At 41.0% G+C, this 10,582-nt stretch overlaps 1 long non-coding RNA gene across 5 annotated transcripts; it reads left to right on the top strand.

Moving 5' to 3' along the window:
• The first annotated feature begins 4,252 nt into the window (after positions 1-4,252).
• Positions 4,253-9,829, top strand: LOC115689215 (uncharacterized). 5 transcript variants are annotated; one of them, XR_008818097.1, is made up of 6 exons: positions 4,253-4,396; positions 4,501-4,567; positions 8,116-8,190; positions 8,323-8,382; positions 8,593-8,777; positions 8,958-9,829. It is a non-coding gene; the product is annotated as an uncharacterized LOC115689215 (long non-coding RNA). The 5 variants fall into 5 exon arrangements; XR_008818096.1 differs by having other exon boundaries at positions 4,493-4,567; XR_008818098.1 differs by having other exon boundaries at positions 4,493-4,567; positions 8,569-8,777.
• Positions 9,830-10,582: the final 753 nt, after the last annotated feature.

Genomic DNA, 10,582 nt, shown 5'->3' with positions numbered 1-10,582 from the left:
GGACCTTGGAGATGTCCGGCGGGTGGAGGTCCTCGACGAAGCATTAATCACATCTGGTGGAAACAGCAAAGCGAATCATAACCTTAAGTCAAATTGTCTCTCCGCATATATCCAAACACTAACCTATTTAGATTCGATCGATGTGTCGTCAAACAATGAATTGCAGATGGGAACAGAACTTCCCTAGGAAACAATATTCAAGGCTAGAACATTGGAGGTGGCACAGTGGGGCTTTAAACCAATGAAAAAACTCAGGAATCACATGTAGATGTGCACTATTGGAAGCTTATTGTAATGATTTGTTCACAACTAATCTAGCTGGAGCTCCCTATTAAAATTACAAATTACATAGAATACTCAGTAACTGCAAGTACCCATCAATCTAGATACCGTTCTTGATCAATTGATTCTGGGAAAATTACCAAAAAAGTCCTAAACCTTTTGTAATTGTGCCAATTCAGTCATAAACCTTTTTTTTTTGCCATTTTAGTCCTAAACCTTTTACAATTGTGCCAATTCAGTCTATCTGGCCACTTTTGGCCGGCCGGCGCCGCCGGCTGACGTGGCATTATTTTAATATTTTTTTTCCTTCTTCCACCTGGTCGGACTGGCTAGGGGGAGGCTCGCCGGCAAGGTCACCTCGCCGGCCATGGGCGAGGTCGACCTCACTGGCCATGGGCGACGGTGAGGCCTCGCCGTCGCTGGGCGAGCTTGACCTCTCCCGGCCATGGTGAGGTCGAGCTCGCCGGCCATGGGCGAGGCCGAGCTCGCTCGGCGACGGCGAGGCCTCGCCCAAACCTGGCGAGACCTCGCCCAGATCTGGGCGAGGCCTCGCTGTTGCCCATGGCCGGCGAGCATCCCCCTGGCCGGTCCGGCCAGGGGGAAGAAGGAAAAAAATATTAAAATAATGCCACGTCAGCCGGCCGGCGTCCACGTCAGCGCCGGCCGGTCAAAAGTGGCCGGATGGACTGAATTGGCACAATTGTAAAAGGTTTAGGACTGAAATGGTAAAAAAAAGGTTTAGAATTGCATTGACACAATTACAAAATGTTTAGGACTTTTTTGGTAATTTTCCCATTGATTCTCGAGTCTGGCTACTGTTCCTGGTGTTATCTGTCCCTCGTGGATTGGAGAAAATGCAGCAAACACTAGAAGATGAACATATTAACAACCTACACGTGCAACTCGCTGACGATCTGTACCTACTTCTAGATTGCAGGCATTTCCTTGCTAAAAAATTGATATTTTCAGTGACGGTTAATAGACCTATCAAATGGATGGATCGGATCATAAATGATCTAACCCAAATTGACCCATTTAACCCGTTTATAACCTATTTATCGTAATACAAATTGCTTGACCCATACCCGATCCAACTCATATTGCTAAAACACTTCTATATTTAACTTAATTTAGGAAAGCTTATTTCTTATTATTTTTTTAAAAAAATTGTATTGCTAAAACACTTTTATGCAATACAAAATCTAGTTAAGAATTTTTATAATTTTTTTAAAAAATTGAGGCCTCATTTATTTCGCAGAAAATGTGACATTTTTGGAAAATGATTTCAAGAAAATGACAATATTTTCAGGTTTTTGGTTAAAACCTGAAAAGAAACTGAAAAATATTTTCCGTTATTTGTTATGGAAAGAATGATTTGCTTTTCCTCCGTGCACTCCTTTTAATAATTTTTATTTTTTTATTTTTCTTTTAAATCGAATTTTTATTTTTTGTTATTTTTTTATTTTTTCTTCTTCCTTGGCCAGTCACTAGCCACGGCAACAGCTGATGAAGCTCAAGCTCACTGATCTGGCGAGCCTCAAGCTTGTTGGCCTCGGGCAAACTCGAGTCTCGCCAAATTGGTGAGGCTTGAGCCTCGTGAGCACCAAAGGCTGGCGAGCTTGTCCCTCGCCTATGGTCGGTCGTTGGCCATCGGCTGAGGAAAAAGAAAAAGAAAAAGAAAGAAAAAAAGGAGAGGAAAAAAGAAAAAAATAAAAAGAAAAAAATAAAATAAAATAAAATAAAAAATTATAAAAAATTTCAAAAATTCTTAAAAAATAAAAATCAGAAAATTAAAAATGACCTGTTAATGATTCACTTAAACTTGCTAGGTAACCAATTTATGACCCATTTAATACCTATTGAAGACCCATTAAGTTGTTAGGTAACTCATTTATGATCAATTTAAGCTTGTTTTTAAAACTTAAGGTAACCTCTTTATGATCCACATCATTAAAAAAGAGTTAAAATATGGGTTCTAGACCCATTTTGCCACCTCTATTAATTAAGTACCAGACCGCCACATCAATATTTTCAGGCCAAAATTCGCTAGAAAGATTACATTGGGATTTCATAAAAAGATTTAAGACTACATTAGCAAGATCGAGAGGTTTTAACACTAAATTGGCATCCGTGCAATTAGATCTAGGACTAAATTGGTAATTTTTCCATAGTTTGATTGTATTTCCTTTTGGTTTACTTAATGGCGGGAGGGTGGATGTCTGCAATTAAATGCACAGAAAAGGCTCCATATTGCTCTCGCCATCTTCATAAAAAAAATTATTTAAAATTATTCATGTCAGTGCCGGTTATGTCATGTAGAATAGCCAGCGTCCACGTCAGCGATTTCCAGCCTAAATTAGCCGGATGGACTGAATTGGTATCAATGTGAAAAGGTTTATGACTAAATTTGTCCAATTGAAAGGTTTAGGACTGAATTGGTACAAATGCAATAGGTTTAGAACTTTTTTGGTACTTGGCCCCTCTTTTGTTAGCACGTCGTCCATATTAAGAAGAAATTGTTTCCTAGTTGTAGTGTGACGCTGTGTGCATCTATACTTTCTCAGTTGCATAATAGTTTCCGATATTAGGAGGGGAAAACGGTTCAAAGACCAACCAGAAACATCCAATCATCATGACCCTGTAGTTTTTGACACCTCCCCTTCTTCTCTGATTTTGCATAACCAGGAATTATCTTCCAGTTTTCATACTAAACCACCTTATTCTCCTTATAATTCTTTGTTGTGGGCCATGTTCAAATAGAGGGTTTTCTTTTTTGGCTTACTTGGTGGAAGGCTTGATCATTGGTACCATCGACCAAATCGTGAACTTCTTAGGCAGAACTCTGTTGTTTGTAGCCATGGCAGGCTGGAGCACATGTCGTGAGAAAGTACCAGGATCTTGAAAGACGTAAGACGAGTGGCTGTCTTACTTCTATTGCTGGTCCATAAAAGGTTTGCCTAGGCTACTAAGCAAAGCCTGCTGAGAAGGAAGAATTGTCTGATTCCTCATTGAATAGTTAGTTCGACTCATCTAAAAGAAGTATTTGTTGATTACTGGCACACTGTAATGATATATGTGTTATCCTAAATAGTCTACAAAGTTTATGTTCTACTTTGTAGCTACAAATTTCCCTCAAATATGGTACGACATAACCATGACGTCTCGGTATGTCCTTGTTCTAGTCTTCCAGTGATTCTTTAAGAATTGAACCCGGTTTTCGTCAATTTTTACCACATGAACCTTTTTGTGAGTGGCTCGAGAGGGAAAAAAAGAATAGATGTGAAGAAAACTCCCTCAGCAACACATTGGAGGTCAGACTTAAGTAATCAAGAACTTCGTGATCAGGTGTTTATTTTTTTTATTTTTTTATTTTTTTTTTCAAATAAACGTCATTTCATTTCGAGTAGCTAAAGTAGGATAACAACCCAACTCGGCTTCTAAACAAAGAACATCCAATAAAGGTTGGGGAGGGCTCGAGGTCCGGTTCATAGGAGGGACCGACGGAGTTGGGCTTTGGCAATCCAATCCGCAATTTTATTTTGACTTCTGAAATAGTGAGTCAAACTTAAATATGGCAAAGAAGTGAGTGCGGCTCGGCCTTTCTTGATAAGCATGGTGACTTTCCACGATGCATGGTCCGCTCCCAGAAGTGTCTTAACTAAAGTAAGACGGTCAAACTCCACAGTTTACACTCGTGTGCCCTTTTCCTTCTCCCGCTCGGCCGCGAACTCCATACCGTCAATTACTGCTAGGGTTTCAGCATGCAGCGATGATTGGGCCTTCACCTCACGGGCGAACCCGCCCATCAACACTCCAGAGGCGTCTCTGCACACTCCGGCGACTGCTCCGGTAGAAGTTCTGGCGACGAAGGCGCCATCAACGTTGATTTTAAGCAAACCCAAAGCCGGTGGAGTCCATTTGAAGGTTGAGTTTCGATCTTCTGCTGAGTTAAACTTCTGATTCGAGCACCAGGATTCAAAATTTTCATGCTTTGCAAGTGTTTCGGCCACAACTCCTTGTGGATCTGGCAGTTTAGCTTGGAAAATGGTCGCGTTCCTCTCTTTCCAAATGAACCAGAGCACTTCGGCCACTAACTCGAGGTTGGGTGTATCAGGTAAGTCACTCTTGTAGTGTAGAAGCCCTCAATCTATGCTGGTGAGTCCTTCTTTCTGTATCCGTATGCGTAGATGTTGGTCTGACCATACTTCAGTTGTCTAGGGACAGGGTAGGAACAAGTGCTCTGCTATTTCTGGGCTCCTTCTGCACAATGGGCACATCGGGTCAGGTAAAGCTCTCCGTTTGAATAAATTTTCCTTTGTGGGGAGTGTGTTTTGGCATAGATTCCACATGAAAATTCTGATTTTGGGTAGGGTCTGCAAATTCCACACTTTGCACCACAAGGTTCTAGGCTTTTGGTAAGAGGACAACGCTTGTTTCTGAGTTTAGTCATTGTCCACTTTCCTGAGTAGATTATACCCACTTTTGACTGAATAGGTACCAGACTTTGCTGCTGTCCATACTATTTTGTCTTCCTCTCCTGTGGATGGGATGGGGATCGCTAGTATTTCATTTGCGATTCTGTTTTCCAGCATGTTTTGGATTTTTCTTCCTTCCATGAGTAGCTGTGCTTGTCTATCAACTCGGTAACAAGCTGAGGATCCTCTCGATTAGTTGGTCCCGTAATGTGTCTTGCTTCAACCATTTATCTTCGCGGATTCTAATCGATTCTCCATTGCCCACTGACCATTGAACTGAATCTGATATTACATCCCTTCCAGTTAGTAAACTTTGCCATCCCCACGATGCTCAGTGCCCCTTCCTTGCATGCTAGAAGTCTGTGTTAGGAAAATAGAGTCCTTTAAAAAGCTGAATCCACAGCGTAGATGGTATTCTCCATGCTTGCTTACCCAACATGGCCTTATTGAAAGTGATGAGGTCTTGGAACCCCATTCCTCTGCTATCTTTCCTCATTTTCAGCACATTCTAGCTTTTCCAATGTATTCCAGCTTTCGAGTCATTGTTCTTCCACCAAAAGGAGGCAATCTTCTGCTTAATAGCTTTACAAATGGATATCGAGATTTTGAAAATCGACATCGCGTATTGCGGTAGAGCTTGGACTACCGCTTTCAAGAGAATTTCTTTCCCAGCTTTAGATATCAACTTTTTCTTCCATCCTTCAAGCTTCATATTAACCCTAGCCAGTATCCATACAAACATTTCATTTTTTTTAAATTCTCCAGTCCGAAGGGATACCCAAGTATTTCCCGGCTACTGAGCCATATTCCTTTTTTAGTTCTGAGGGTAGCCTGAGCTATAAAGGATCGCTCATTTGTTCAAATTGATCACCTGACCAGTAGCAACACAATATTTATTCAGAATATTAGCTAGGTTTTGGCATTCACTTAACTTACCATCCAAGAAGAAGATTAAGTCGTTTGCGAACAGTAGGTGGGAGAGTGTTGGGCAATTTCTATTCAATTTAATACCTTTAATTCTCCCCTCAGCAGTTGCCTTTTTCATAAGAAGAGATATAACATTTGCAACAATTATAAATAGGTAAGGAGAGAGAGGATCATCCTGTCTAATTCCTCGCTTTGGTTGAAAATAAGGTAAAGGTTCCTCATTGAATTTCACACCGAAAGAGACAGTGGCCATACATTGCATTATCCACGATACCCATTTCTTACTGAACCCCATCTTCAATATACAAGCCTCTAGAAAATCCCATTCAATTCTATCATAAGCCTTCTTCATGTCAAGTTTAAGCACCGTTTGAAAATTTTTTCGTCCTTTTCCTGATTCTTAGTTAGTGAAGGATTTCTTGGACAATCAAGATATTGTCCCGTATTTGTCTTCCACTAACAAAAGCACTTTGTTCCATTTCTATCAGTTCAGGCAGCCACTGCTTCAAACGATTTGCCAACACCTTTGGAATGATCTTATAATCAAAATTACAAAAGCTGATGGGCCAAAGCTGATGGGCCGAAGCTGATCCAATCTTTCTGGACTGCGGATTTTGGGGGCAAGTGTAATTTGGGTTTTATTCAAAGTCGGGTTCATGCAACCTGTCTCCATGAAATCCTTGACCATTTTTAGAACATCCTTATGAATCTTCATCCAATGATGTTGATAGAACTATCCATTCAAACCATCCGGGCCCGGATATTTAACTGCTCCTAATTGGAAGACGGCATTTTTTACTTCGTGTAAAGTTATTCTGGATGTTAAGGCTTCATTCACTTTCTCCCTTACTACACTTGGGCATTGGTCAATGATGGGTTGAAAATCACGTGGACCACCCAAGCTGTACAATTCAGTAAAAAAGTCTGTTGTCACCTCTTTCAGTTTTCCAGGGTCATTACTCCATCCACTATCCGAGATTTGGAGCATGGAAATTCTGTTTCTCTATTTACGTTGGATCGTGGTGGCATGAAAATATTTTGTATTCCTATCACCCCATTTCAGCCACATAATTCTCGACCGCATTCCCCAATACATCTCTTCATGCTTCCACAATGCCTCAATCTTTCCCCTAATTCCTTGGATCCTCTTTCTGTAACATTCAGCCTCCCGGCCATTTGTGATAGATTCAAGTTCTGTTTTTAGGAGCTTGATTTATTTTTGAACATTTGAGAATTTTTTACTCCAAACAGCATGTGATCCTTTGACTTTTTGTAATTTCGGCCACAAACTCAGATTAGCTTTGCTTGGATCATTCAAGGCTGAGTTTACGATACCCTCAAATTCATTATCATTCAACCAAAAGGCTTCAAACTTGAACTCTTCTTTCCTTTTCATCCTAACAGTCGCGAGTGACAACATAAGAGGGCTGTGATCAGAACCTACTGCTGGCAAGGTGAACACTAACGCTTGTGGGAAAGAGACCCTCCATTCTGCATTACGTAAAGCTCGATCTAGTTTTTCTTTGATAAAATCATCTCCCTCTCAGTTATTTGCCCAGGTGAAAGCACATCCTTAACCCTCCAATTCCATGAAAAAGCAATCATTAATAAACTCCTGAAATGCCACCATTCAATAATTTTCAGCCATTCTCTTTCCAATCTTCTCCCAATGATATAGAATTTCATTGAAATCGCCAAGACAAATCCAAGGAAGATGGTTGTGAGAGTTGATATATGTCAATTCATCCCAAAGCAATATTCTTTTCTGAAAAGTGTATGGTGCATGCACAAGAGTAATTCTCATAACTATCTTGTTTCCCTCCCATCTACAAGTGACATTTATAAACGCAGCAGAGAAAGAGTCTATTAATATCAGAACTTCTTCATTCCACATGAGAGCCAATCCCCCCACAGTCCCAACTAGATTTACAACAAAATGGTATTGAAATTTTAACTTATTCTTTATCTTAAGCACCGTTGGTTCCTTGTTCTTCGTTTCCATAAGAAACACGATACTGGGCCTATTGAGAGCCACCAAAGCTCCTAGTTCCTAGATTGTCAAGGGGTAGCCTAGCCCCTGACAATTCCAGCTTAAGATATTCATTGGTACCCTGGTGGTTATTAGGGCTAACCACCAAAGCCTGTGCACCCTTTGCCTTTACAAATTGGATTGGGGTTTCTAGGAGTTGTGTCTCATCAAGAGGTTCCTGGTTTACCTTTTCTGTACCATAGGGGTTGAACCTTTTCTGTTTTTTAACTGTATGTTTTGCTGTTTTCCCCTCTTTTTTCTGGTATGATTCAGTAATGAGCGTTTTTTTCTGGCTTAGAGGAGCTTTCCCTTTGTCTGGCCAAGTCAGTAACAGAAAAGGAGTATTGGCCTCTCCTTGAAACAGACTTGAAGGGTCTTTGTCTATTTCCTTTCTCTTGTAAGGTCTACGCATCCGGCTAGTGTTGGGAGGCAGTTGCTGGAAAATCTCCATCTGATTCGATATTTCTAGAGTTTCAGGTATAATTTCCTCTACTACGCTTTCCTCATATTTGTCTTCGAAGAAGAGCTTCCATATGGGACTGAACTCTCTTGCTTCTGCCTTAAGCCTGTACCCAAAATGAAGTCCCTCTATTCTCTCCACATCTACAGGACTATCAGCGCAATGAGTAGTGTAGTGACCCAGTTTGCTGCAGGCGTAGCAAAAATGAGGTAATCTCTCATATTTATACTCCAACTAGAATTTTTTTCTTGCATGTCTAACGACACTTCCTTGCTTTAGGGGAGCAAATAGATCTAGTTCGACTTTCACTTTCCCTGATACAAAGGCAGCAGTCCCTCTTGTTTCTACTTTCATATCCAAGACTTCTTCTAAATCCATGGCAATCTTACTTACAGCTACTTCCTTTCGCCACTCCACAGGTAGACCATAAATGTGTACCCAAAAGGCTCCCTTCGAGAAATCATAACATCGGGAAGAAGTGTTGGGTTCCCATGGTTTTAGCAGAAGCATGTGATTAGCAAAAGACCATGGTCCCCCATTCAGCACACGTTTAGATTCCTCTTCTGTTTTGAATGCGAACAGAAACAGTTCCTGCTCCAATAGGGTAATGTCCACACTATCTATCTTTCATGCCTTTTTCATAGTACTTTGAAAAGCTTGGAAGTTAATAGAAGGATTAGTAAATAATTTTCCAATCAGCATCAACTGACAATCCTTCTCATGTTCCAGTAGTATCTACATCTTCTAAGTCTATGATTTTATCTACTGACCACATGTTACCTAGTTTCTCGAGAGAAGCTCCAGGCGAGGGTCTACTCCCGTGTACTCCATATGAGCTCGCTATCCCAGCTTCAAGTCAGAAGGGAGTGTAGTTCAGACAAACGACTCAAGTAGTGGAGGCAATCTATGATAATCACGGATACCAAACCAGGGCTGTGAAGGGCGAGTGAATTTGAAGACAAGCAAGGGTTGTGCAATGCAGGTTTTCAGGGTTGAAAAGGAAGGGAATGAGCGTTTGAGATTGAGTGGGGCTGCCAATGGAGCAAGACCAACACGCACATCATCCATGAGTAAAAGCTAGAAGAGGTAGGTTTTCAAGGAAAAGGGGGTTTTAAAGGAAACGAGGGAGAGAATGGAGAGATAAGGGTGAAACAATGGGATGGCTAGGGTTTTGGGATAGATTGATTTGGGGGTTTCTAGAGGCAAACAAGGCTGCTCGAAGGATGGGTATGGTTATAAACATGTATTTCAGGGGATTGAGGGAAGGAAAAGTACTGGGGCGAGAATAATGTCAATAGAATAGTGACTGAGCTTCATGTATGGATGAAAACAGTAGCGAAATAGGCTATGTGGTTTTGATTAGGGTACGGGGGAGTTGGAATGATAGAGAAACTCTCCATAGATCGTGAGGGGAAGGGCTAGGGTTTATAGTTAGGGTTTGGATTGAGGAGGGAGGAGACATAGTTACACCAAAGGTAGAGAAACTCTTCCAACGAGACAGAGCTTTCGGCTAGCGATCAGATGTAGACGTGTACCATTTGAATCTTATTGTATTGTCACATCCACATAAAAGCTAGCCGGAGCTCCCTATGAAGATTAAAATGATATTCGAATACCCATCAATGTAGCTTCCATTCTTGATATTCTGGCTACTAATCTCTGTCCATTCTCACTCATCACCTATTGATTGACCCTTTCACCGTACCGCAGCTACCCATCTCTAGTCGCTCTGAGAAAATGCAGTATGCAACAGAAGATGAAGACATTAACAAGCTCCATGCACAGCTTGCTGATGATCCATACCTTCTAGATAAGATGGATAAGAGATCGCTGTATAATACTCCTTTACATGAAGCTGTGGCTGCCGAAAAACCTTATTTCGCTTTGGCATTGGCAACCTTGATGCTCTCGCTTGCTCGGAAGCTGGACCCAGAGGGGTTTAGTCCCATGCACCTGGCTCTGCAAAGCCGGCATATTCAAATCGTGAGGGCACTAATGATCATTAACACCGATTTGGTCCGGGTCAAAGGAAGGAATAAGATCACTATTGCGGAAGCAAGCGATCGAACAATAAAATAGACGGTACAAGAAAATAAATTGGACACAAGATTTACGTGGTTCGGTCGTAGTGACTTATGTCCATGGGGAGAGCAGCAACAGATTCCACTATAGATCAAATGATATAACAGAGATTATAATCACACTCGAGTCATTTAAACAATCTCAGTGTTTTTCAAGCCCCAATTACATCCAATAATGAACATAGTGTTTAGCTCACAATTCCTCACGAAATAATATTTCAATCTCACGAAAGAATTGTACACAAATCTTACCACAAGATTTAATTACTACAAACAATCGGATATCTTTAGAGTGTAGTTCACTAGTAGAAGCTCCTATTTGATTATC

The sequence above is a fragment of the Syzygium oleosum genome, unplaced genomic scaffold (assembly GCF_021117445.2).
Source record: "Syzygium oleosum isolate NSW1041296 unplaced genomic scaffold, Sole_v2.1 Sole_v2.15, whole genome shotgun sequence".
Lineage (NCBI taxonomy): Eukaryota > Viridiplantae > Streptophyta > Magnoliopsida > Myrtales > Myrtaceae > Syzygium > Syzygium oleosum.
This window is presented reverse-complemented; position numbering and strand designations above follow the sequence as displayed.